We start from the raw sequence: 27,931 nt of genomic DNA, 5'->3' as shown, positions 1-27,931 counted from the left end.
CTAAATGATTAATTAATTTTAGAGTGAAATGAATATATTGGCGCCCTATTATTGAGGAATTAGATATATGGGGTTCTTCTCTCTCTCACACACATTCTATTTGACCACCAAACCTCACCCCACATCACCTCACCTCAGCGTAGACCACCGCTGATTGCCATCGCCACCGCCGCAGATCACTACCATCACGGCCGCATCCTCACAGGTTCTCTCTCACTCTCGGTCTGTCTCTCTCTCACTCGCATCTGTCTTTCTCTCTCTCTCTCTCTCAGTTTCTCGCTCTGTCGACCCTGTTCACTCTTTCTCCCTCTCTGTCCCCCTTTCTCTATTACCCCCTTTCTGAATCTTGCTCTAGGGTTGTTATGATTTCTTCAATTTAATTTGGTGTTGATTTCCAAAAATGGGTTTGGTTGAAGTGGTTTGATTTGTAAAGTTTTATGGGTTTGATGTCCTAAATGGGTTTGATTTTAGTGATTTCATACATTTTCCCTTATTTTTCCTTTCTCTCGCATTAGTTTCAAAGCCCTAATCCATTGATTGTGTATGTATTTGCATGTATATTTGGTCCCTCATTGTGTATGTATGTATTCAAAGCCCTAATCTATTGTATTGGAAAACCTTCTTCTGGGGGGTTTTCACTCATTATTGGAAATGTTTGTTTCCATTATGTTTTTTTACCCTTTATGTACTTATTGTACAATTCTTATTCTTTTATTTTTTTTAAGATATTGTATGGTTCTGTGAAGTTCATGGGATGGATGTAGTGACTGAATCAGTTTCTTTTATAACACTGAAGTGATGGAGGAAGTTGCAGTTGGAAGAATTTTAACTACAAAAGAAAATTAGCTAGAGACAGAAATCAAGAACAAAATGGATCAATGTGGCAGTGACATTGTTTTATTTTTGTGTATATATATTCGTTATCCATAGCTCTACCTTACATGCAAAATGCTCACTTGATTTAGTGGTATTTATTAGTTGAAGAATTGGCTAAACACTGACATTTTGTGCTAGTGGCAGATTTCAGACGTTCTTTGTAATGCTGGAAAACCTCGTGGCTTGCAGTCAGTTTGTTTATATGGAGGAACTTCTAAAGGACCCCAGGTATTTTCTTTGAAGTCTGGTGTTGTAAGACTACTTCAATTTTGCTCTCTAATTTTATTTTCATTTTGAATTTTTTGCCACACAAAAAAAAGAAAAGAAAAAGAAAAAGAAATTACATTCTCATTTTGACTAGATGTTTACGTAAATCACATTCTACTTGATATATATCCTTACTTATTTGTTGCAACATACTATTGTTTGATACCTGTTAAGAGTGAAGTTGCTTCTGTGTTTGAGTACCCTTCATTTTCAAAATATATATGGCTGTTTAAGTTACTATAATATCTTCATCATTTGAACATGGTTGGATGTATAATTGTCCAAGAAAGATTGAGTTTAATATGTCGTAGGCGTAGAGAGAAGTTGGCTATCAAAATATTTATGGTATCGTTGAGTTTCTTGTCTATTAGTTACAGCCACTAAAGCACTCTTTACATGGACGTTCCTTTATGCTAGAGTGCTAGACAATGCTAAACTGAGTGCTCTGGCAGACTATCACCAATCTTCTGGTCATAGATAACACCTTGCTGCTCTAGCACTCTTTATGCCTGCTAGAGTAGCCTTCCAAAACTCTTTCTTGGCACTTCTATAGTCTATTTGGGTGGGAAGTAACCAAAGATAATGACAGCACAGAGGTTGATGTCTAGAAGATTCTAGATAATGGTACCAATTTGGAAAGAGCATTTTATATTAGATTTTTGCTTTTATAAGCTTTGACTTGCACATAACCTCTTTTCCAATTGCAATTTCTCTAACATCAGTTTTTTAATGTCAATTTTTTTTGGTTTTGTTTTTAAATTGATGGAAAAATATCATTTTTTTAATCTGCGACAGCAAATTTACTTCCGACGAGTCCCCTTTAAACTGAAATATCTTGTTATCATGTGCTCTGTAGATTTTTCAATGTTTTTTCGGGTACAAATCTGCAATTGAATATGTGGTGAGCAAGGAATAAAATGTTTGTTTCATTCCCATTGAAATAGCTGAAATATTTTTGTTTTGATGGAAAGTGATACAAACATTAGTGGGAGATCAAAGTCAATCTATGCTTTTTCTTTTTCTTTTTTCTCTTACAATGGAAAGCCCTAGATCTTAATCCAACCCTTTAAACCAATTTTTTTTGTCTTCTAAGTTCCAATATTGTTGATCTTTGTTGATCATGTTTCTTAACCGTATTAAAAGGCCCTTTTAAATCTTGTTGCTAAAACGACATCCCTCACACATTAATGTGTACTAATTGGGTGTTGTGTATTGTTATTTTTATGTCCTATATATTTGTCAATCTTAATGATAGGAACCTTAGTTATGTTCAAAATCATAAACACTTGTGTTTGTTAATTTGTTGGACTTTAATTGAACAACTTTTGGTTTGTATTGGCATTTAGTACCAAATTGTACACTTGTGCCCTTTATGTGAATGGATTAGTACCAAAGTGTACACTTGTGCCCTTTATGCTTAGAAAAGCATACCAACCAAATGGAAATTTTGACAAGAACAAGGAGGAATTCGTTTTCAATTATATTGGGTAGACTACTATAAAGATCAGGTTTTTTAGTGTTGAGGTGAAAAAAAGACTAGGTTGTTCAAATTCTTGGTTCTTATTTTGTTGGGACCAATTAGATTGTGTTTATAACATTGGGAGTCTTTGCTTGAAGTTTCTTGTTTCTCTTTTAACTTTTGAGAGTTTCCATATTTGTACGAAACGATACGCCGAATCCCCTTTTAGTCTCTCACTTTTTTCTTTGGCCATATTGCCTCTCACAAGGGGAGTGAATATCATTCCCCTATTTGTAACTCCAATTGGGAGTCTTTTCATGGGTCATAAACTAGCTCACTAAATTTATTTAGATGCCTTATGTATTTAAGAACATTTTAGTCTTATCTGATTGCTGTATTGGTGAATTCAGTTTCTAGAAAAAGATGACAGCAGAAAGCCTGAAAGCCCTTTAATCTTTTATTCAAGTTGTAGCTATTAGTGATTTACCTGTGTCAGGCATGGATATGGGAATTTTGATGAAATTGATTTTACTAGAGCATTCTAGCTCCCTACACTAGTGTCTCCAACTCCTTTCTTTTTGGCGGGTTCTAGATGAAGCTGATCGGATGCTTGACATGGGATTTGAGCCAGAAGTTCGTTCTATATTGAGCCAAACATGTTCTGGTATGTTGTATCACTTGATTTCCTTTTTCCATTGTTTGTTTGTTTTTTTTTTTTCTTCTGGTATTTTGTATCACTTATTTTTCCTCTTTCTGTTTGTTTATTCTATTGCTTTTTCTCTTTAATTGATTTCATACTGCAGTAAACACATGGCTTCCTAAGCAGCCGCATCCGTATCCTACATTTTAGTTTGAGTCCTTGTAAACCTTTGTGATAGTCATTATAGATAACTGTGTTTATTTTTTTTTCTAAAAATTGCTTGGATTAGTTTTTGGGGTTCCTGTACGGTGTTGGGATTCCAACATCAGATTCCAAAATCAAAGAAGATTTGTAAACTTGTAGGCACATGCACAGGCTTTACATACAAACAAAATTGTCCGTGTGTCTTCTTCTAGAACAAAATAAAAATGATTACAAAATGGATTAGGAAATTTTCCTTATGAATAATGTCTTTGGCATGAGCACATGCATCATTTATGTTTGGAACATGTATGTAGTGTTGTACTTACCTTTATTGTTGGAGTAAAATCCGGTTTCGCTTACTCTTTCTATTATTTTCATGAAACTGAATTCCCGGTAGTCCTTTATTGTGCTCTGATAACAATTTCCAACTATTGATAATTATAGTCCATATACAAGATGTTTAACATATATATTGTTATGGATAATGTGTGTCTTCTTCTACAACCATATAAAAAGATTACAAAATGGATTAGAAAATTTTTGTTATGAATCATGTCATTGGCATGAGCACACACATCATTCATCTTTCGGTTTTGTATGATGTATTGGCCTTGCCTTTATTGTTGGAGTAAAATCTGGCTTTGCTTTGGTTTAATGCCAAAGGTTTTGAAATTTTCCACCTTGCATTTGTGCAACTGATATTCCTACATAATTTGATGCATGCAAATCTCCTTTGGTATATAACAGGGCTGATTGATAAATATTACCGAACTTGAATTGAGTATTGACTAATTAGAAATTTTTTATACCAACATAAGTTTTATAGAAATTAAATGGAAGAACTCCTCAAAAGAAAACTATTGATTTTTAATTTTTTTTTATTTTACTTCGACAAAGGAAAGAACCACCAAATAGTGAAATGTACAAATTTAAGCTATGTGTATGAAATAAATGGCGCTTCCAGCTCACCGCTCACTAACCATGGAAACATAAGATACGTGGCCGTTTCTTCCCCACCCCCACATCCACAAATCCCATGCATAATGTTTCTATTTCCAAGAATAATTTAATGGGGTTGTTCTCTTGTTAATCATTTACTAATTAGCATTAGTATGAATCTATTATCTTTGTCACTCTCCTAGGTAATGTTGACAGGAGTAGTTGAAGAGGGATAGATCTCTTCAAGGTTGCTTTTACTGCTTGCCTTATTTTGGTGTGTATGTCTCTGTGTGGTTATCTATTTTCCCATAGCCAATGCTTGTTATTTTGGTTGTAGTGGAAGAGAAAATCATGTTAAATTAGACCCAAACAACTTCACCAAGTTTTCTAGCAATTTTTTAGGTTAGAAAGTTGATGCTACTGAATTACATGCTTCATGAATTCATTGTGCAGAATTGTGGTGTTAAGATATTGTAACATACTATCTCTGAGAGTAGCCTATATTTATTAAGCTATAGCTTGGAAAGAATTGAGTAGATTTTGACTTGGCATCCAAAGTTTGCATTACAAATTTTCATGGAATCACTGTACAGTTGCAAAGTGCAATCATTTTAGGTCCAAACATTTTTTCTTCCTCGCCTTGTTTTGAAATTTGATAAAAGAAAAAAAAGTGTACATTTTTGTTTTGAAATTTGAGAAGAAAAAAAAAAGTGTACAATGTGTATTTGTTCTTTCTCACTACCCTCTGGCACAATTGTTGATGATGTTGTGTATGTTGAAGCAACTAACTCCACTACTGAGACTACTAATGATTGATACTCTTATCATCCCCTCTCAAGCTAATAGGTGAGGGTAACACCATTAGCTTGTCTTTTAGCTACAACTTTCTTGTTGACTTTTAAGAAAGGGGAAAGAAGGCACTAGGTTTTGGGAAAGATTTTACTGGATTGCATATAGTTAGGGATCTTATATTAATTGATCATTTTAATACTAATTAGATATAGGACAAATGAAGGGTGTTTGCGCGGGCGCGGGCGCGGGGGGGGGGGGGGGGGGGAGGGAATTCAAAACAGTCTCTGAACCACACAATGGATGTCATGAGAAGCTTTCTCGTGACAAATATGACCTGTGAGGATAGACGACATGTAGTTAGCACATGTAGGTTGGGAGTTAGAGTCAAAAACGTCTTAAACTTAGTCGAAAAAGGGCGTTTAGAGGGTGAAAATGTAAAACAGCCCCCGAACCACTCTATGAACGTCACAAACAGCTTTCTCATGACAAATAGGATCTGTGAAGACAGAGGGCATGCAGTTTGCACACGTAGGTTGGGAGTTATAGTCGAAAACACCTTAAACTTAGTCGAAAAAGGGCTTTCGGGGGGCGAAAATGCAAAACAGCCCCCGCACCAATGTGTAGGTGTCAGGGGCAGCATCCTCGTGACAAATACAACCTGTGGCCACAGGCAACATGCCATTCGAATGCGTAGTTTGAGAGTTAGAGCAGAAAACGCCTTGAACTTAGGTGAAAAAGGTCCGAAAATGCAAAACAGCCCCTGAACCAATGTATGAATGTTACGAACTGCATCCTCCTGGCATATGGCTGCAGACGACATGTAATTTGCATGCGTAGTTTGAGAGTTAGAGCTGAAAATGTCTTAAACTTAGTCGAAAAACGGCTTTTAGGGGGCAAAAATGCAAAACAGCCCCCGAACCAATGTATGGCTGTCACACACAGCATCCTTGTAACAAATAGGACCTGTAGCCATAGACGTCATGTAATTCGCACGCGTAGTTTGAGAGTTAGAGCCAAAAACGCCTTCAACTTAGTCAAAAAAGGGCTTTCAGGGAGAAAAAATGCAAAACAGCCCCCGAACCAATGTATGGATGTTAAGGGCAGCATCCTCATGACAAATAGGATCTGTGACCACAGATGGCATGTAATTCGCACGCATAGTTTGAGAGTTAGAACCAAAAACGCCTTAAACTTAGTTCAAAAAGGGCTTTCGGGCGGCGAAAATGCAAAACAGCCCCTGAACCAATGTATGGATGTTACAGATTTGTTATTTATTTACTTATTTTATTATTTAAGCAAGTTATTTATTTATTTATTATTTTTAGATAAGCCCCCGAACCAATGCAAAACTTTCGTCAATGGAGCACAAATGATGTGCGCAAGAAGAGATAAGGAAGAACAAATAAACTTACAACATAAGAGAAAGGAGAAGAAGGCAAGGAACTGGTTGGACAATATTAACCATGCCATCTTCCCTTAAATTACATGAATAAGAGGTATGCTTGTTGAGAGAAGTGAAACAGAGGCGGAGTATATATACATTTCTCAAGAATGATGACTTTTCTAATACTCCCAATTCCTCAACTCTTCCAAACTACCAAAATCTTAAAGTCAGAATCATGTTGTTTGAAAACTTAAGACACTACCAAAAGCTAAATAGGATCAATTTTCATGAAGACGTGTTTATGAAGTCCTGTATTTAGTTTTTACATAACAAAAAAGCTCAACCTCTTATTGCTTATCAAAGACTTCTTGAATAGAACAAGAAATACTTGTCCACCACTTCATGTATTTAGTTTTTGCTATTAGTTTTGAAAAACATGAATAACTAGGTACATTGAAGCATGCATTTCTGAATACTAATGTGTGCAATTTTATTTTATTTTATTTTTATTTATTTATTTTTTTGGCGTGGACTTGTGGATACTCCTTTTTTGTGTATGGAGGACAATTTCGACCTTTGCATACTCCTGATAATTTTGTCGTCCTTTGCTTTTGTGTGGATTACTATTACTCGTATAGATATTTTTTGCCCTCGACTTTATAATTATTGGCTTGGTATATAGAATTCCTTTTGTTATGGTACAGATTCCAATGTTAATTTGCACCACGACAAATGGCCATTTCGCATGGTAGTACATTTATTTTTGGGGCATAGATAACTTGATTGTTATGATTTGTATGGAATTATTAAAAAAGTTTGGACTAGATAGTACAAGTTGGACTATGGTTTGTATGGAATTTTACATTTACAATTATACAATTTTGGATGGTTGGAAGTGAAATGGTTGGAAATCTATTTTGGAATGATTGATAATAGATGTATTGTTTTGTTCATATACATAGTACAGGTTGCACGAAATACATACAGGTTGTAAATAAATTAGAATTTGGAGAAAAAACATAAAACTATGTTTTTGGCAACTAAACAATTTGTAGGTCAAAAGGAAAAAAAAAATTGGCGACTAAAAGTTAGCCAAAAAACAAATCACACTTTAGGCGACTAAAATGTTTAGTAGCTACAAAATTGCAAACAAACAGCAAACATATTTTGGTGACTAAAGGTTTAGTAGGCAAAAACAAGTTAGACTTTAGGCTACTGAAAGTTTAGTAGCCCCAAAAAATCAAACATTAGGTAACTAAATTATTTAGTAGCTAAACAAAAATAACCTGAAGAACAAAACATTTTTGGCGACTAAAGATTTAGTAGGCAAAAGCAAATCAAACTTTCGGCGAATAAAAGTTTAGTAGAGAAAAAAAAAATCAAATTTAGGTGACTAACGTAACCGTAGAACCACCTAACGCCGGCGCAGCAACCACCACTGGCCCAGTTTTCGTCCAGATAGGCAGTGTATAACGCCGTGAACCCCATCGGATTGAAATCTGCGACGGATACCCACTGGCCTGGCCACACATCTTCAACCGAACACACCCCAGCATCTCCACCGACTCATTGATCGCCACAAAACCAACACATCTGTTGCCAATCTCGCGAAACAACTCAGGACTTCGAAGGTGGATTGGAAGGCCCAAAATCTGTACCCAGTTATTGGATACCGAAACTGGTGCCCCGCCATCCGCACACAGCGAATCCGGCGACCAGCAGCTAAGAACCATATCACGCCCAGCTATCGTCCACCGCCCACATATCACACTCTCAGCCTCGCGCCTTGATCTGAAGACAGAGGTAAAATTACCCTCCAATTCCATAAACCTCCACTTCCCTTGACGATTTCCACCATCGAAGCACCCAATTTGCAACCACCAACGTATCCAAACCTTTTTCCCCCAAAACTCCCACCCTCCCCACTACCGCTCTATCCAACTTCTGAAACCACCCCCCTTCAGAACCTACCTGAACCACCACATCCGCATCCCGATGTATTGGCGCAATCACCCTAGGTTGGTTGTTCTTCGTTCTGGCCCATCCATCCCCAAAGGCAAAACCCTCCATGACCAATGCAACTCCCTCTCAACCACCACCAAAATCAAATTTTGGCACGAAAATCTGTTCTCTTCTGCCAGCAGTCGTGGCCACCATCTGAAACGAGGATTTGCTCATCGTCGGGTTAATCAAGTTGGAAGTTGTGGGTTAATGGGGTGGTGTTATCGTGAGAGGAGGAGTTGAGAGAGGGCATAGTGGGCTTTTACCAGCATTTGTTTCGGGGGGAGGATGGAACTTGGAGGCCAAGTTTGGATGGTGTTCAGTTTGATGCTCTTTCAAAGGCGGATAGGCAGATGCTGGAGCGGCCTTTTTTCGAGGAGGAGGTTTTCGAGGCTCTTTAGAAAATGTCTGGGGATAAGGCGCCAGGCCCGGATGGTTTTACTATGCTTTTCTTCCAGCAGTGTTGGAAAGTGGTCAAGACAAATGTCGTAGCCTTGTTTGCTCAGTTTTATCAGTCCGGGCAGTTTAAAAGGAGTCTTAATGCAACTTTTGTAGCGTTAATTCCTAAGAAGGGTGGGGTGGCGGATATAAAAGATTTCCGACCCATTAGCCTGTTGGGGAGTGTGTACAAGCTTCTGGCAAAAGTTTTGGCTAACAGGTTGCGCGGTGTCTTGGAGGGGCTGGTGTCTGAGTCCCAGAATGCCTTTGTGGGGGGGCGTTAGATTTTGGATGCTGTGTTGGTAGCAAATGAGTGTGTTGACTCGCGAATTCGGCAGGGGGGTGCTGGTCTTATTTGTAAGTTAGATATTGAGAAGGCATATGATAATGTGAATTGGCGGTTTTTGATGTATATGTTGGAGCGAATGGGGTTTGGGGAACGGTGGAGGCAGTGGATTCAGTTTTGTATATCGACGGTTAGGATGTCTGTCCTAGTGAATGGGACGCCAGCAGGATTTTTCCCGACTCATAGGGGTTTACGGCAGGGTGACCCTTTGTCTTCTTTATTGTTTATTTTAATTATGGAGGCTTTGGAGCGCTTGTTATCTACTGCAGTTCAGAGGGGTCTTTTGACAGGTTTTGAGGTGGGTATGGACCGGACTACTATATTAGTGGTGTCTCACTTGTTTTGTGCGGATGATGCTCATATTTTTTGTGGGGCGGAGGAGAGTCAGGTTGGTTATTTAAGGTGTGTTCTTCTCTATTTTGAGGCGGTCTCGAGACTTCGGGTGAATTTAGGGAAGTCAGAGTTGATTCCGATTGGGTCCGTGCCACGTATTTCTATATTGGCTGCAATTTTGGGTTGTAAGATAGTGGCCTTACCCACAAATTATTTGGGGTTACCTTTGGGAGCTTCTTTTAAGGCTCCAAGGGTGTGGGATGGGGTGGTGGACAGGGTGCAGTGTGGTTTGGCAGGGTGGAAGCGGCAATATCTTTCGAAAGGGGGCCGCGTTACACTGATCAAGAGTGTCGTCTCGAGTATCCCGACTTATTTCATGTCAGTACATGCTATTCCTGTGTCTGTTGCTCGGAGGTTGGAAAAGTTATAGAGTGATTTTTTATGAAGAGGAGGGTCAGAATCCTTCCATTATCATCTCGTAGCCTGGGAGCAGATCTGTTCTCCTAAGGCGATGGGGGGTTTGGGGATCCGGAGTTTGATTTCATTTAATTTGGCTCTTTTGGGGAAGTGGTTATGGCGGTTTGGGGTAGAGAGGGAGCGGTTGTGGAGGAAGGTGGTCGGGGCTAAATATGGTTTGGGATGGGGGGATTAGAGTACGGAGGAGGTTACCCATTCGCATGGTCGCAGTTTATGGAAAGGAATTTGGTTGGGACGGAAGGAGTTTTGGAAGAATGTGAGTTTTTTGGTTGAGGTGGGGACCCAGGTTTGGTTTTGAAGGGATAGGTGGTGTGCGGAGCTGCCATTGGCGGTGATGTTTCCGTTGCTTTTTCGGATTGCCACTGACCGGGAGGCGACGGTGGATTCTTATGCCCAGATGCAAGGCCAGGTGGTTGTGTGGAATGTTGTTCTATGTCGGCAAGTGCAGGATTAGGAGATGGGGCAAGTGCTGGATCTGTTGGGTTTTTTGTATGGGCTTCGGTTTAGAGGGGCTGGAGAGGATTTTATGAGGTGGGATTGTCCGAAGTCTAAAGGGGTGTTTTCTGTATCCTCTTTTTACCATAGGATTACAGGGACGGTTGGGGTGCCTTTCCCTTGGAAGAGTGTTTGGGTGGTGGGTTGTCCGTCTAAAGTTGCTTTCTTTGTGTGGACAGCTGCATTAGGCCGTATTTTGACGATTGATAATTTGAGTCAGCGTGGGCATATTTTGGTCAATTGGTGTTGCATGTGTTGTGGATGTGCGAAGTCAGTGGATCATTTGCTTATTTGCTGTCCGGTTGCTTCACGTCTTTGGATGTCTATAGTAGCTCTCTTCGGTTTGGATTGGGTTCAGCCAGGGACTGTAAGGGCTGTGTTACAAAGCTGGGTTGGGGGGAGGGTTGGGAAGAGAAGGCGGAGAGCTTGGAACTTGGCTGGCCATTGTCTTATGTGGCTACTGTGGTTGGAACGTAATCTGCAGGTATTTTTGGGAGAGATGCGTTTGGTGGTTTGGTTGGAGAGGCGTTTGCTCCTCGTGGTGCATAGTTGGTTAACGCTGACTGTGGACCTGGCTGTTTTGTCTTTTGTTGAATTTGTAGAAGACTTGTCTTCATAGTTCTTTTGCTTACTTTATTCATGTTTTGTGTAGTTCCTTGTGGTGCATAGGTGGTTTAGTTTTTGTATTCTTTGCATCGCCTTGATGCCTTTCAATAAAGTTGGTTTATTTATCAAAAAAAAAAAAAAAATATTTAGTAGCTAAAAAACAATAACATGAAATAAAATAAAAAATATTTGGCGACTACAATTTTAGTCGTAAAATATAATTCTCAAGTTTTGGCGACAACAAATTTTAGTTGCTGAAAATGTTATAGACAATTTTACTTTAATGTTTTTCACGACTAAAAAAATGGTCAGCAATTTATTACTTTTGTCGACTAAAATTTTTTTAGTCGCCAATAACCTTTATCGACAATTGCTCAGCGACAAACTTGGTGACCAAAACTCTTAGTCACTAAAAACCTTCGCTGACTAAAACATGACTTTTGGCGACCAAAAATTTTGTTGCCAAAAGTGTTATTTGTTGTAGTGATAGTATAGATTGGGTGTAATTTCTAATATTTGTTTCTCTACCCTTCTAGTTTTTTTTTTATTTATTTTTTTAAATCAACAAAAAAGAAGAGACCTTTATTGATGAGAAAGATTCAACACAAAGTAAGAATATTACATCGATAAAAAGGGAAAGGAGGGGGAGGGGGGGGAATAATGCACACATCATTTAAGCTAAACTTCCAAAACCAACAAGGATGGCTTCAAGAAGTAAGCACAAACAACAAACAGCACAAAACCCAAAGCTTGTGAGGAATCAACCAGAACATAAGCAAGAAAAACCAACTCCAAGCCAACCACCTCATAGACATCTCCTAAGTTGATACAGATTGTTCACAGTGTCATGCACTGAATAGGGGATAGTAGACATAATTGATTTAGCCCACAGCCCAACCCTGACTTTCACTAATTCACCAAGCTCTTCCATATTTGGTTGATAACCATTGAAGACTACATCATTTCTCAACCTCCAAGTTGACCACAACATTGCTACTGGTACAAGCCTCCAGATCTTTCTTACAGATTTTTTAAGTTTTGTTACAATCCACCAAAACAGCACTCCTTCAATTGTATCAGGTATAACCTAGCAAAATTCCCACCATCGCAACAAAATTGCCCAAACCTTCCACACCTCTGAACAGTGCAGACAAATGTGAGTCACAGATTCTGCTTCAGTCCTGCAAAATGGGCACATCACCTCCACTTTAAACCCCTAACCTCTGTAGTAGACTACTTGTTTTAACCCTCCCTCGGCACGCCAGCCAACTCAGAAACTGTGCTTTTGGTGGTGCCACATTATCCCATAACATACTAGAAACTTGCAGTCTAGGACCCTGATTAGTTCTCTACCCTTCTAGTTACTATAACACTTACTCATCATATTGAATATATTTCTTCTCCGCTCATATCTGCACGTCTACTCTTTAATATATCACATTATGCCTTTATTTAGTGGATAATTGAGCAAGTGAGAACAATTTCTAATCTTCTATGAGATCTTTTAATTAGAAAAAGTAACAATTTATTGATAGCAATTAAACATTATGAGGAGAAAGGAAGAGAAAATCAAAACACAAATATAGAGGAACTGCACTCTAACAGTAAAGTTGTAAATGAGAATACATACATTAGTTACCTTACTAGTTGAAATTATTATGTGGCATTGTCTATATGGTACTTCTGTCCAATGAAAACCCGTACCATACACAAGTAAAATTATTTTTGCCTTTCAACCTTTTAACAAAGGTGAGTCAATATGTCCATTCCATAAATTGTTTACTACATTTAGTTTGCTTAATTTTCTTAGGCTTCTTTTGTGTTCTTTAATTCATTTAGGATGCTCAATGTGTGCTAAGAATGCTTAGAAATGAAAGAGAATGGAAATTGAAGCATAAAACAATGTTTCAAAAGTTCCTAAAATAGGGCTCTTCGCTCGAGCACAACTTTGGTCACTCGAGCAGTTTGCAAAGCTCTGCAAAAGTACTGGTTGCTTGAATTTTAGGCTCGAGCGCAACTTTGGGTCGCTCGAGCCATGAGCAATTCAAAACAGGGTTCGCTCGAACGCAAATTTTGCCGCTTGTGCCACCGTGCAATTGTCTGCAAAAATACTCGATGCCTTCAATTTACGCTCGAGAGGTAACTTCACCGCTCGAGCGATGCGGTCGATTTTTGGGTTTTCCATAATGCTATTTGGGTTTCAAAACATGGTTTTCAATGGTACAACTTGCATATTATGTTCTATATTTGAGCCATACAACTGCTAACATGATCATATGAGTCAATTCTACAAGATTGAAGTTCAATTAATTATGAATTCATCATGCAAGTCCCAAATCATTTCAAACTCTGCTTGATAACTTCAAAACTCATGCAATCAAGTTCCATAACTTCATGGATTATGCATGCATGTAAAATATAGTCTCTAATTCCATCTCAAATGGTATGAATGATACTTATATTCATGAGACTCAACAAAATTATGAATGCATGTGTGATTTAATGCCAAATTCTTCATATTAAATTCATATCTTGCACTAAGTCACCAATCACTACAGGAAAAAGGGCCTACGGCAACGCTTCTTTTGTGGCGTTTAGGAAAACACCACGATAGATTAATTATACACAACCTTTTGAAAACGTTGTCTTTGGATCTCAATTACACGGCACCGTTTTAGGTCAATTAGTTCACACCGTTCAAAACTCCGTCCCTTTCAAACCGTCTCGCACTCTCACTCTACCACAGCTCACTCTCTCTCATCCAAAACTCAGAAACCCTCGATTTGAAGCTCGATTTCAAACAAACTCACTCTCTCGCTCAAAAACCCATTCAATTTGAAGCTCAGAAACCCTCACTCGCACTGTTTTGAAGCTCTCACTCTCCCTCAATTTCAAACAAACTCACTCGATTTCAAACACTCCTCTCTCGATTTCAAACACTCAATCGATTTTAGATCTGTGGATTTCAGAACTTGTAGATTTTGGTCACCAGATTTGCGCTTATCTTCCGATTTTGGTTCTCCTCTCTTTCGATTTTGGTCCTTTGGCCAATCCAGATGTTGAAGCTCGTTTAGGCCCCCCCCCCCCCCTTTTTTTTTCTCACTGAAGATCCGTAAGTTTGTTGCTGCTCTGTTTTGTTGCAGATCTCGCTCAATCGGACGCTTCTTTTTGTTGCATAACTCAAATCTGTAAGTTTTTATTATATATGCATTTGTTTTGTATGACCTCAGATCTCTGATTTTTCGAATGTATTTGATATATATATATATATCTGTGTGTGTGTGTGTGTGTTGTCATTGTTTTGAGTTCATTGTTTTGGATTTCGTGGATGTATCTCACCTCTCTCTCACGCACACACATCAAGCTGCTAAATGTTTCTTTCTAATCTGTTCAATCCTCTTTAAATTTGTTTTCGTTTTCATTTCTTCTGATAATTACCCCGATTATAAGTCTAGGTTGTGCTGCTGCTTTATTTTTATCTGGATTCATAATTGCTATCTTCCATTAACGCTTGATCGCGCCCTAGAATTATATGAACGTTATTAGATTCGTTATTTATTTGTTATATGAATTTTGTGGCTTCTCTATATTCTTGTTGTTCAAGTTATTTATATTTATATTTTTTATTTTTCTGTGATTTTGTTTTAATACTAATGATAAAGAAACATTTCAAGTGTAGAATTTGGCAGTGTTGGATGGACAAAATGTTATTTTTTGATTGTTGTTAAACATTGGAATAGAAATTGACCTGTAAAATGGATTTTAGAAATGCATATCCACATAAATCAACCACCCAAAAAGAAAATTAAGTCCTGGTAGAAATTGAGGGTTGAGACCAAGATGGAACACAGCTTGGTGGATATGGTTGTTAGGAATGGTTTTCTAGGTATTTTAAAGACGAGGCAAAAGGATTTTTAGGTTTATAATGCAAGAAACATAAAGTTTTGGTGATGTAAATAGTAACTATGACATTAAGGTGATGTAAAAATATGGTGGAACCCAGCAAGTTCACTATGACATTTAGGTTTCAAATATTTGTCAACCATTAATTAAACTACCATACACCCCCTAGAGAACACTTCTATAGAACCCGTTTAAAAATTCAGAATTTTGAGCTTTGTCGATCTATCTCCAAAATCACTACAGTGCAACGAAAATCATTCCTTTGCAACTATTTATAAAAAATGTAGAAAAAATATGTCATGGTAACTTATTGAATCCAGCTGATGAAATGTAGAAAAAATGTGCACATTAATCAAGTAGTTTGCTGCTCAGATTGAGATGAAACAATTATTGAATCCAGCTGATGAAATGTCATGGTAACTTATTTTGATACCTTGAAAGTTGAAAAAGCTGTAGTTGGTTTTGTGACTAGTTTTGGACATAAGATGATTAATTGGTGATTGCGGGGACATGATTTGGATTAATTGGTGATTGCGGGGACATGATTTGGATTTAGGTTTTTGAATGATTAGTTGATTAATTGGTGATTGCGGGGACATGATTTATATTTAGGTTTTTGTATTGATAGTGATATGCTTGTATAGTTCACTACTAGCCTTGTAAAAACAAATACTGTAGGAGTTTTGTATCAATTATGCATATTTCATCTCTAGCTTTGGCATTTTTCATATTGATTCTTTCATGATATATGTGATGGAGTTGATTTTTTTACTTATACTAAGGGACATAGATTGAATTTTTTAGTGCACACATAGTCATATTTGATGAAGCTCTATATCATAATCTATCAAGAGAATTGTAGAAACTTTTAGTTTCTTCAGTAATATGCTTCATGCTAGAAATTCTTCTAGTATGCTTGATAATTCTGATTCAGATTGCACCACTGGGATGTAAAAATATGACAGTTGTTAATTTAGCAAGTAATTATCCATGCATGCATAAATAGCCATAGACCTGTCCAAGAATCTTCATTAGAGATGCCTAATCATCTTTGATGAAGCTCTTCTTGGATTGTCCAGTTTGGACAGTTCCGGAGCACAAGTCTATGTCTTAATTAGTAGTTCTACTGCTTAAATGTAGTCCATCTCGTATAGATTTCGTGTAGTAAGTCCTCATGTTCTCTGGGTGCATACTAGACAAGGTGTAACAGTACACCTAGTCTATGTCGTGTACTTGGAGAACCATAGGGAGATATTGCCGAAATTTCGTTAGAGATGGATATAGCGGTATGAGCTACTTTTTACGATATTGAGTGTGCATTCCTAAATGGGAAAGTAGGATGAACCAACCTAACTGGTAATTGTGACCCATTGTGAATTTGGTTATAACTTATTGTAATTATTATTTTTTGTTAGGATTCAAATTTTTTTTAACTATGCCTCAAATAAAATTTAATTATAACTTCTTGCGTCATGATTAAAAGTCATTTAATTATTCAGACCATAAATATAACACATACCAAAATATTGTAGAAAACTGGTTAAAGAAAACTTAAAATTGAGGAAAATGGCAAAGATTGGGATAAACTTCTCCTTTTGTGTGTGGCATTATCGTTCCTCAGGTTCGGGTATGGCAATAAGAAAGCTCCAAATTGACAAAAATGGCTACTCTGGCAAAGCATTAATGCTCTGTTCTTGTGCACAACAATATATTATGTATATACATATCATGTGTACTCTCTCACTCTCATATTGATATCCAAAGTAAATGCTCTGTTCTTGTGCACAACAATATAATATGTATATAAATATCATGTGTACTCTCTCTCTCTCTCTCTCTCTCTCTCTCATATTGATATCCAAAGTAAATGCCTTGATCTTCTATAAATAGAGGTGATCATCTTGTTAGTTTCATATAATTCTTGTATCTTTCTGTCTCTCTTTGCCTCGTTCTTCTTCCTCTCAACATGGCAGCCATTGCTAGCCTTTTGTTGCTCTGTGTTTGTTCCTGCTTCATCTCCGTCTACGACGCACAAGCAACTATCCCGCTCGTTCTGGCACTGTATGTCATTGGAGATTCGACCATCGATGGTGGGAACAGGCTTACTAGCAGAACACCTTACTGAATTGACTTAAACACCACAACACCAATACGCTGGACCAATAGCGAGACCATTGCTGATTTTGTTGGTAAATTGGATCGACTTCATTTTTGTATTACTTTTCGATATGAAAAGATCTTTAAAAGTATTTTTTATTTATTTATTTAAATTTTTTTCCCCATCAATCTTCCTCGGGTTGCCCCTTGTTCCACCCTACATTGATTTGTCCAAAGCTGGAATATCAAGAATGGGTGTGAACTACGCATTTGCAGGCTGTGGTATATTGCCACAAATTGGTCAGGTGATATATACAAATGCTTGTCTGCATGTTTTCTTAACTGATTCAATTTTCTTTATGTTGATCACGAATTTTACTATGAAGTTTCATGTTCATTTGTTTGTTTGTTTGTTTTTGTTTTTTGGCTTTAGAATGGTTGGAGTTTGGATGGTCAGATTGACAAGTTCAATTCAACTCTGAGAAATAATCTGACCAAAATGTTCAGTAATCCGGACCTCCTCCAGCATGTGAAAAACTCAGTTTTTTTGTTTTCTTTTGGCATCAATGATTATGTCCAACTCTATCTTCCCAAGAACAGTGGTACCCTAAGCAAATTGTCTCCTGATGCCTTTGCACAATTCCTCCCAAATGAACTGTTAGTGGGGTTGACGGTAAGATGTTCACAAGCTTTTATAATTACAGTAAAGTGTGTTTATCTGATTCTGAAACATGCAATAATAAGTATCACACTGAAACCGATATGCTATGTTTTACAGACATTATATGGATGGGGGGCATGAAAATTTCTGTTTAACAACATTTGGCCATTAGGGTGCACACCATTGTATGCCAATATATCGGACCCTTTGGCTATTTGTTGCAATGAGACAATTAGCCAGTTGGTCCGTCCGTACAACAAGAAGCTTCCTGGGATGCTCAAGGAATTACAGTCCAATCTTTCTAGTGCCGTGTTCTCTCACTCCAATGACTTCGAGTTTGTGGAAGACTTGAAGGAGAATCCAACTATGGAAATATGAGAGTACTACAACTACTACTGGAGAGGAAGTTTTTGCTTTCTAATTGCCACCATTCTCATTCCATGATTTCCAGTCTAACATTTTTTTTTTTTTTTTCGGGGTGCAGGGGTAACAAATACTGCAGGAGAGTGCCATTCCACATTAATCGATTCCCTCTGCTCAAATAGAGATCAATATCTCTATTTTGATTATCTTCACACTACCCAAGCTGCAAACCATGTCTTCTGTTTGAATTGCTTCAATGGAATACTTTGCTCCCCACTCAATATCATACAACTTGTGGGGCCTAAGTCTAGTGATCTTGTGTTAGGTTGGCTATGCATGTGATGGGTTTGTGTTGGCGCATGTAATGGCGTTGTTAAGATAGTTAATGAAATAGTAATTTGTGGCTCTACTTCATTTATGTAATGGATTATAGTTAATGAAATGGTATTTGTGGCTCTACTTTATTATATGTGTAATGGCTTTTATTAACTGTATATAAAGTAGAGCCACAAATATCATTTTATTAACTATATATTAATAAAGTAGAGCCACAAATATCATTTCATTAACTATATATTAATAAAAGCCATTACACGTATAATAAAGTAGAGCCACAAATACCATTTCAATAACTAAAAGCCATTACATAAATGAAGTAGAGCTACAAATAACTATTTCATTAACTATCTTAACAACGCCATTACATGCGCCAACACAAACCCATCACATGCATAACCAACCTAACACAAGATCACTAGACTTTGGGCCCCACGAGTTGTATGATATTGAGTGGGGAGCAAAGTATTCCACTGAAGCAATTCAAAGAGAAGACATGGTTTGCAGCTTGGGTAGTGTGAAGATAATCAAAATAGTGATATTGATCTCTATTTGAGCAGAGGGAATCGGTTAACGTGGAATGGCACTCTCCTGTAGTATTTGTTGCCCTTGCACCCCCCCCCGAAAAAAAAAAAAAAAAAAGCAGTATGTTGGACTGGAAATCATGGAATGAGAATGGTGGCAATTTCGAAAGCAAAAACTTCCTCTCCAGTAGTAGTTGTAGTACTCTCATATTTCCATAGTTGGATTCTCCTTCAAGTCTTCCACAAACTCGAAGTCATTGGAGCGAGAGAACACGGCACTAGAAAGATTGGACTGTAATTCCTTGAGCATCACAGGAAGCTTGTTGTTGTACGGACGGACCAACTGGTTAATTGTCTCATTGCAACAAATAGCCAGAGGGTCCGATACATTGGCATACAATGGTGTGCACCCTAATGGCCAAATGTTGTTAAACAGAAATTTTCATGCCCCCCATCCATATAATGTCTGTAAAACATAGCGTATCGGTTTCAGTGTAATACTTATTATTGCATGTTTCAGAATCAGATAAACACACTTTACTGTAATTATAAAGCTTGTGAACATCTTACCGTCAATCCCACTGACAGTTCATTTGGGAGAAATTGTGCAAAGGCATCAGGAGACAATTTGCTTAGGGTACCACTCTTCTTGGGAAGATAGAGTTGGACATAATCATTGATGCCAAAAGAAAACAAAAAAACTGAGGTTTTCACATGCTGGAGGAGGTCCGGGTTACTGAACATTTTGGTCAGATTATTTCTCAGAGTTGAATTGAACTTGTCAATCTGACCATCCAAACTCCAACCATTCTAAAGCCAAAAAACAAAAACAAACAAACAAATGAACATGAAACTTCATAGTAAAATTCGTGATCAACATAAAGAAAATTGAATCAGTTAAGAAAACATGCAGACAAGCATTTGTATATATCACCTGACCAATTTGTGGCAGTATACCACAGCCTGCAAATGCGTAGTTCACACCCATTCTTGATATTTCAGCTTTGGACAAATCAATGTAGGGTGGAACAAGGGGCAACCCGAGGAAGATTGTTGGGAAAAAAAATTTAAATAAATAAATAAAAAATACTTTTAGAGATCTTTTCATATCGAAAAGCAATACAAAAATGAAGTCGATCTAATTTACCAACAAAATCAGCAATGGTCTCGCTATTGGTCCAGCGTATTGGTGTTGTGGTGTTTAAGTCAATTCCGTAAGGTGTTCTGCTAGTAAGCCTGTTCCCACCATCAATGGTCGAATCTCCAATGATATACAGTGCCGGAACGAGCGGGATAGTTGCTTGTGCGTCGCAGACGGAGATGAAGCAGGAACAAACACAGAGCAACAAAAGGCTAACAATGGCTGCCATGTCGAGAGGAAGAAGAACAAGGCAAATAGAGACAGAGAGAAATACAAGAATTATATGAAACTAATAAGATGATCACCTCTATTTATAGAAGATCAAGGCATTTACTTTGGATATCAATAAGAGAGAGAGAGAGAGAGAGAGTACACATGATATGTATATACATATTATATTGTTGTGCACAAGAACAGAGCATTTACTTTGGATATCAATATGAGAGTGAGAGAGTACCCATGATATGTATATACATGATATATTGCTGTGCACAAGAACAGAGCATTAATGCCTTGCCAGAGTAGCCATTTTTGTCAATTTGAAGCTTTCTTATTGCCATACCCGAACCCGAGGAACGATAATGCCACACACAAAAGGAGAAGTTTATCCCAATCTTTGCCATATTCCTCAATTTTGAGTTTTCTTTAACCAGTTTTCTACAATATTTTGGTATGTGTTATATTTATGGTTTGAATAATTAAATGACTTTTAATCATGACGCAAGAAGTTATAATTAAATTTTATTTGAGGCATAGTTAAAAAAAAATTGAATCCTAACAAAAAATAATAATTACAATACGTTATAATCAAATTCACAATGGGTCACAATTTCCAGTTATAACCAAACGTTGTTTGAGACATAATCAAAATCTCTTCGGTCAAAACCAAAATAAAAAGAGCATTGATGTTTTAAGTCCAAATATTATATTCGCTTTTCAAGCCCAATGATGTGGCAATCAATTAGAATATCTAATGCAATACTATTTCTCATATTTTTCCTAATCATCAATCAATCATATCATTTACATATCATTGGATCTAAAAAATTAGTTTACAAAGTCGACTTGTATATCATTTTTTAAGCAAAAACCACAATAAATAATAACTAACACCATAATGAGTCATAATCAAATTAGAATCACCACTACAATAAATTATAACCAAAAATTATAAAAATCATAATTAATTATATGATACACAAACAAAAAGGTGTGTGCATTATAAAATTTCAAAAAATATGTGAGACCTCTAAAAAATTATTCACAATTTCATCCATAATGATGTGGAATGATGAGTGTCGATTTTGATTTGTCATACATTTAATCATGTGGGGCTCTACTTCTTTGTGACTTCATTATAAACACATTTGGGGGTCTTATTCTAAAATTTCCCAATTTCAACTCACTATTATTTCTAGATAAAATTTAAAAAATAAATAAGGTAAATTACACCAACACTCCTCAAGGTTTGTCTCTATTACAAATTCTCCCTCACATTTTGGAAATTACAACACTTTCCTAAGGGTTAAAGTTTCATTACAAATTGCCCCCTCCGTTAGTTGACCGTTAAGTCAACTAACAGAGCTCTTGATGAAGATTGTTTAAATGGTGATGGTTGGGCAGGTTGATAATATAGTAAAATCAAATCTTCAATTGAGGGTATTATAGTTCTTACACATTTTTTTTTTTTTGTTTTTTTGTAACTTCTGTTAAGTGAAAAAAATTGACAGGAGGTTTAGTGTGATTTCTGAAATGCGAGGGAGGGATTTATATTAAAAGCAAACCTGAAGAGTGTAAATGCAATTTATCTAAATAAATAAATACATGTGCAGGCACTACGCATCAGTCTCCCTATCCATTTCTTTTCTAATCTCTTACTTTTCACTTTTTCTCTCCTCACTTGTTAATACAACCATCACATACATCCATATTATCACTTGGGCCCATTTGTTTCCGGTTATAGCAGCTCGTGGTGAATTGTTAGTGAGGATAACAATAAAATAATATCATGTTTATTTTGCAAAGTGAGCTCTGAATTCATAGTCCCCTTCGGACTACGGAAGGCCTTGGGTGAACGGATTAGGAGTCTGAGCTGGGAGATGGTAATAGAAAATAGTCCATTTGGCTTAGGGTGTTACTGATCATCCAGTCGAATGTTTGGCCACTGAACCGGCCAAGTGCATTTTTTTTTATTATTATTTTTACTTGTTGGGCAGCACATTTTGAACATTAATGTTTAATGTTTTGTATTTTTTGTTGAGTAAAAACCATGGTTTTATTTATTTTATTATTTTACATTTATTTTATATAAAAATAATTTAACAATCCCCACACTAATAACTATCATCAAAACAAACAGAATTTTACTTAATTCCCTCACTATCAATTTTTTTTTAAAAAGATTATAAATAAATGATAAATTTTATGCATATTAATGATTAAAAAAAAACTTTTTCAAGAATATGTAATAATTTTCTAATAGTACCACTGATAGGTAATTTTTTCTTTATTCTATTTGTCTTTTTGTAGTTATTCTATGAATCAATAAATTTTAGAATAATTACTTTTTTGGGAAATTCTACTATACACCTCCTTGAAAGGGATATATCATATGCATTCCTAGTTATATCATTTTTATTTTTAGTTATTACCAATTTTCTTTTTTAATTAAGACAACATTTTAGTTATGACTCATGAGATTTTTGGTTATGCCTCATATAGTGTTTGGTTATAACTTTTTTTTCCTCTTTTTTTTTTACTCAAAAAGTATGAAATTATGTCAATTGTTTTTTTTAGTTATAAGGTGCATATGGTACACACCATTTGAGAGGGCGTGTACCATAATCTTTTCCTATATTTTTATATCAAATTTAATTTGTTATATGAGTAGTCATTATTATATTAAAAATATATATAAATTATGAAATCTATTAAATTAAGGTCACTGGGGTCATAAATCTATTTCTGAATCTTTTGGATCATTAGGCTCAGACTCTAATCTGTTGGGGTTAAAAGGACACAATTTGTCTTATACCCCTTTGGGATGGGCTTTTCACCAAATTTTCCTTAAATTAATGTAGTAATGATAATTTAAATGCTAAATTAAATAATAATACTAGTTATATTTATCATATTTTTGTATGATATTATCCTTATCAACACAATATTAATGTAATAAATCTCACTACTCAAATATAACTCTAATATATGATTGACAACTAAACTAACATATTAGATAATAAAATAAGATGATAAAAATAAATAATTATTACAACATTACATTCAGTATAATCTCAATTAGATTCATGACTAAGATTTGACGATGATAAACAAGTTTTTATAAGTCAAGCGACCGCCTTAGATCCATAATATTTTATTTTATAACGTCAAAGCGGTAATGAAGGTCCCATAGCTACCATTGCAATAATGAACGGATCGTGAGGGTGATTAGTAGTATTTGTTTGGTGGTAATTGTTGTGTTGATATTTTATTTATTTTATTTTTACTTTATCTTTTTGTGTTGCAATAATGTTCTTTGTAGAGAGATTTCCTTCTTTCATGGAGATTGATTTTTCTTTATATGTAGGCTCTTTTTAAAAGAGTTCTATTTTTATTTCTATATATTTTACTGCATAACTTATTATCGAGTATAACTTATTATCGAATGTGCAATGTAATAAGTCTCGTGTTTTTTCATCAATATATATATATATACACACATATAATGATGTATCAATCAACATTTGTATGTGTTCTCTGATGATCAAATCTGCAGACGTAATTAATGTGATAAATACATTGTCTGTAATTTTTTTATGTCAATGATACACCATAGCACTAGGCTACTAGCTTTATATTAGTAAATGCAATCGGACTTGTAATCATGTTTTGGAAAAAAATAAAATTGTTCACACCTTTTTATTGTGTGGTTAATATAAATTGTAATTACAAATTTAGGAAAAATGAATTGTTGACACATGGTATAAATGGCACTTGTTTAAAATGTCACGGGTATAAATTTGTAATGGCAATTGTTGACACATGCTTTCAAACATGTCTCTCTCTCTCTCTCTCTCTCTCTTTGATCCAACACATTTGTCAGAAGAGGCAAGAACTTTCCCTCTTCTAGACAGCTTACTTAAAAAATCAAATAAAATTTAAAAAAAAAAAAAATCAGAGTCACCGTCGTAGTCATGGACCTCTTAGGTCTTCCTAAATCCAATTGTAATCCTAATTTGATGATATTCTTGTTTGTTTGTTAATTTTTGTGATTGAAATATTTTATTGAATTTAATTCCCAAGTCTTGACTAATGTGGTACATAATATCTATATATATATATATATATATTGTAAATTTTGATTATTACATCTATTCTTCACTGTAAGACTAGTCCTTCTGGGTAAAGTTTTACATTTGCTTAAAAAGAAATTCAAGAGAGTGGTGTCCCTTGACACCACTATTGATACTGTAGCTCCGCCCATGATTATTTTATTTTTTTGATAAATAGCTCCACCCATGATTATAATCAATCTAGATGAAATATAGATTAGATTTATTTATTTCATTGTGTAAGAACTAGATTATATGAATCCTAAATGTGAGTTTACACAATCAATGTCTAAATCTATCACCTCCTAAAGATTTTTCCCCTGGCAAATACATCCATGCTTATCCATGGTATTCATATTTGGTGTCGACATTATAAAATTATCTTGATCAATGATGTAATTTCTTTCCAGAGAGAACCATGAAAATATGAAAAGTTCTAACATCTTTGTACTACCTTTTGAGACACCAAAGTAATCTGAGTTAAACTTATTTCCAACATATGAAAAGATGTATAGGTACTCAATGACACCTCCAACAAAACTGTAAAATGGGAAGGGGTAATAAAGAGAAGATCTGAGAAAGCAAACTATATAAAGTTCAATTGAAAGAAAAAGCATTCAAAGCATAACAAAATTTGTTTATTTCTCATTTGTTCCAAAAATGCCAAAACAGTTGTCCCAAGAGATTTGTCCTCCTTAAAATAATCACCGTGGTGGCTATGAAAATTAGGAATATACAAGATACCTTTGATAGGTTTTGAATCCAGCTTATCTAATTACATATTTATACTCTCTCCAAATAATAATAAAAAATTAAAAAATTAATAAAAAAAACACTTTAGGAAGATATGCTGCATACTAACTACTGGATTTGGGGTATCATAATGTACTAACCATGGATATTTTGGGACTTAAAACACAGAACACTGAAAGAAATGAAGGTATTCAATGACTCTTCCAAAACCAAAAAAAATAGAAGAGAAAATGAAGCATTCAGTCCTGAGAAGGTTGATAGACCAGTCATCAAAGCAGAGCTAAATTAGTATTTTTCTTTTTCCTATGATAGGACAAAATCAAATTTGTCCAGAAATAACTCCCACAAATAGTTGCCACACTGATTATGCAAACCAGAGCATACATGTCACAGTAGCCTTTGTTCACTAGGATGTTGCAGCAGTTTGAATTCTAGTACCACTGGTTTAGTTTGGTGAAACAGAGTAACTAACAGTGGCAGTGGTAGAATCATCCTATGGTTACCAGGTTTAAAGCTCACTCTACTTCCTGTTTTCTTGCTTCCCATTCATACTTATGAACTTAGGAAGCATGGAAGCTGACAATAGAGATTTTGCTAGGGAGAGAAATTTTTTGATGAAAACTGAAGTTGTTGGTACTGCAGAAGCTAGAAAGGGAAGAAAGCTTCATGGAAAGAAGTTAGAAGTTGATAATAGTGGTAACCATAATTTAGATGACACTAAGGAAGCCTGTAGAGGGACAGAAGGACAAAATATTAGTTCTGTTAGAGAAAAGCTTGAATTTGAGGTTATAGATGGAAAAGTTGCATGGTCCTCTTCTCAAGTTTCAAGGAAGAAAAGTAAAAAGGTTCTTTTCAGAAGAGGTGTGTGAAAAATTTTGGTTAAGTTATTAAAATTTTGGTTCTTTTTGTTTTCTTTAATTTTATGGGCTTTTCAGTGGGAATTTTTTTTTTTTTTTTGGTTACATTCTTATTTCTTGGACTGAGAACTGTATCAGCTCTTTTACCATTTTCTTCAGGCATCAGCACTTGCTTATCTCAGTTGCTTTATTAGTTGTTTCATGAACACAATATATATACATATTTGTATTATTAGTTTGATGGAATATGATTGGGTCATTCATAGAAGCATTTGTTTTTCTCTAAAAATGTGTTGCCTTTTTTATTCGTTTGTTTTTTCCCCCTCCATTCATGCTGAAATCAATTTGCTGTTTTTATTCAATCATTGATTAAACATATGAGGTTGAGCACATTTGCTTTGTCTTCTTGAAAATTTATCCCATCAAGATCAAATTGGTCAATAACTCCATCTTGTTTAGTATCGGAGTTGGTTTGGGATAATTTGCTACATATCCCAACAGGTATTTGAGGAAGCAAGTACGATTTCATGCAATGGAATTCTGAAATTCAGTGATCTTAGATGATTCTGAGAAGTTGCATTAATGTATTTTGTCTTTGGTTTGTATCATTGGTTTTTGGGTTAAGTTGGTTGAGAGAAATGTTTGTAGGATTAGGGAGTGTTTTTACATGTTGCAGGATTGATAATAGGGAACAATTTCCCACTAAAGTACCATTCAGTCCTATTAACACTATGTTGACTGAAAGACTAAATGACGTGTTTATATGTCATCTCATTATCTCATTCACAATTGGTGATTTTCCTTCTGCTTTAGTTTCCATCTGTGGTGGAAATTTTTTTATGGCAGTGATGATAATTTAATAACCACTCCAAAAGAGAACAAAAGGGGGAAAAAACTGAGTTGGTGTACAATTATGTGGTATGTTGTGGCTGTTGTGGCTGTTGTTTGGATGCATTAAATCATGTGGCTTGCTTATCTACTAGAGAAATGCATATCACTTTCAGTTGTGATCATTTTCACTCTGGCATTTTATACTAATTTATTTTTTAAATATTATTTATTAATTGTAAATGTATAATTACTTAAGTAGTTAAATCTTGATTTACGTGTGGAAGATATAGTTGTTCTAGAAAGTATCATTAGGCCAACAGAAACAGTTGCAATCGGAGTACTTAAAAACACAGACCCATCTAAAGAAATAGAAGGGAAAAAACTAGGACCTGACTATTGTGAGGTACATGTTCAAGTGCCAGTCAAACCTAATGAGAGCTTGATCCGATCATATGGACTTGTCAAAACAATTGGACAAGCTATTAGAGCTCATGTTGCTTGGCCTGCTTTATTTGTGATATATTTCTTACGTAAATATTAATTTCATTAACAAATTTATATTAACTTAATATAGTTTCAATTACTTTTATATGTTCATCTTTTTTATTCAGATTTTGCAAGTTATGGGTGCTAGCCGAGAATATTTATACAAGTGAGGTTGAGAATTTGAGAAGTGAATTTGTTTTGATAATTTGTCTCTCTGGAAGATGGATATGACTATGGCTTTTCAAAACTTATGGTTGGAATAATTTTCTTTTAAATTTTTTTTGCTGTAACTTTGTTAGTATGGTAGAATATTTTATAATTTTGATTATGATTTGTATTGCAATATAAATAAATCTATATTTTTAGATAAAAAATTAATTGTGATTTGAAT

At 35.6% G+C, this 27,931-nt stretch overlaps 1 long non-coding RNA gene across 2 annotated transcripts; it reads left to right on the top strand.

Annotated features, from left to right (window-relative positions):
* The first annotated feature begins 37 nt into the window (after nucleotides 1-37).
* LOC114282794 (uncharacterized) lies at nucleotides 38-27,931 on the top strand. Of its 2 annotated transcripts, none has more exons than XR_014344517.1 (5): nucleotides 38-205; nucleotides 1,015-1,104; nucleotides 3,195-3,266; nucleotides 14,401-14,445; nucleotides 27,666-27,931. It is a non-coding gene; the product is annotated as an uncharacterized LOC114282794 (long non-coding RNA). The 2 variants fall into 2 exon arrangements; XR_014344516.1 differs by having other exon boundaries at nucleotides 62-205; nucleotides 1,021-1,104.

This window comes from Camellia sinensis, chromosome 11 (genome assembly GCF_055761805.1).
Source record: "Camellia sinensis isolate YWXY chromosome 11, ASM5576180v1, whole genome shotgun sequence".
NCBI lineage: Eukaryota > Viridiplantae > Streptophyta > Magnoliopsida > Ericales > Theaceae > Camellia > Camellia sinensis.
The sequence above is the reverse complement of the archived record's forward strand: the minus strand, read 5'-3'. Positions and strand labels throughout refer to the sequence as shown.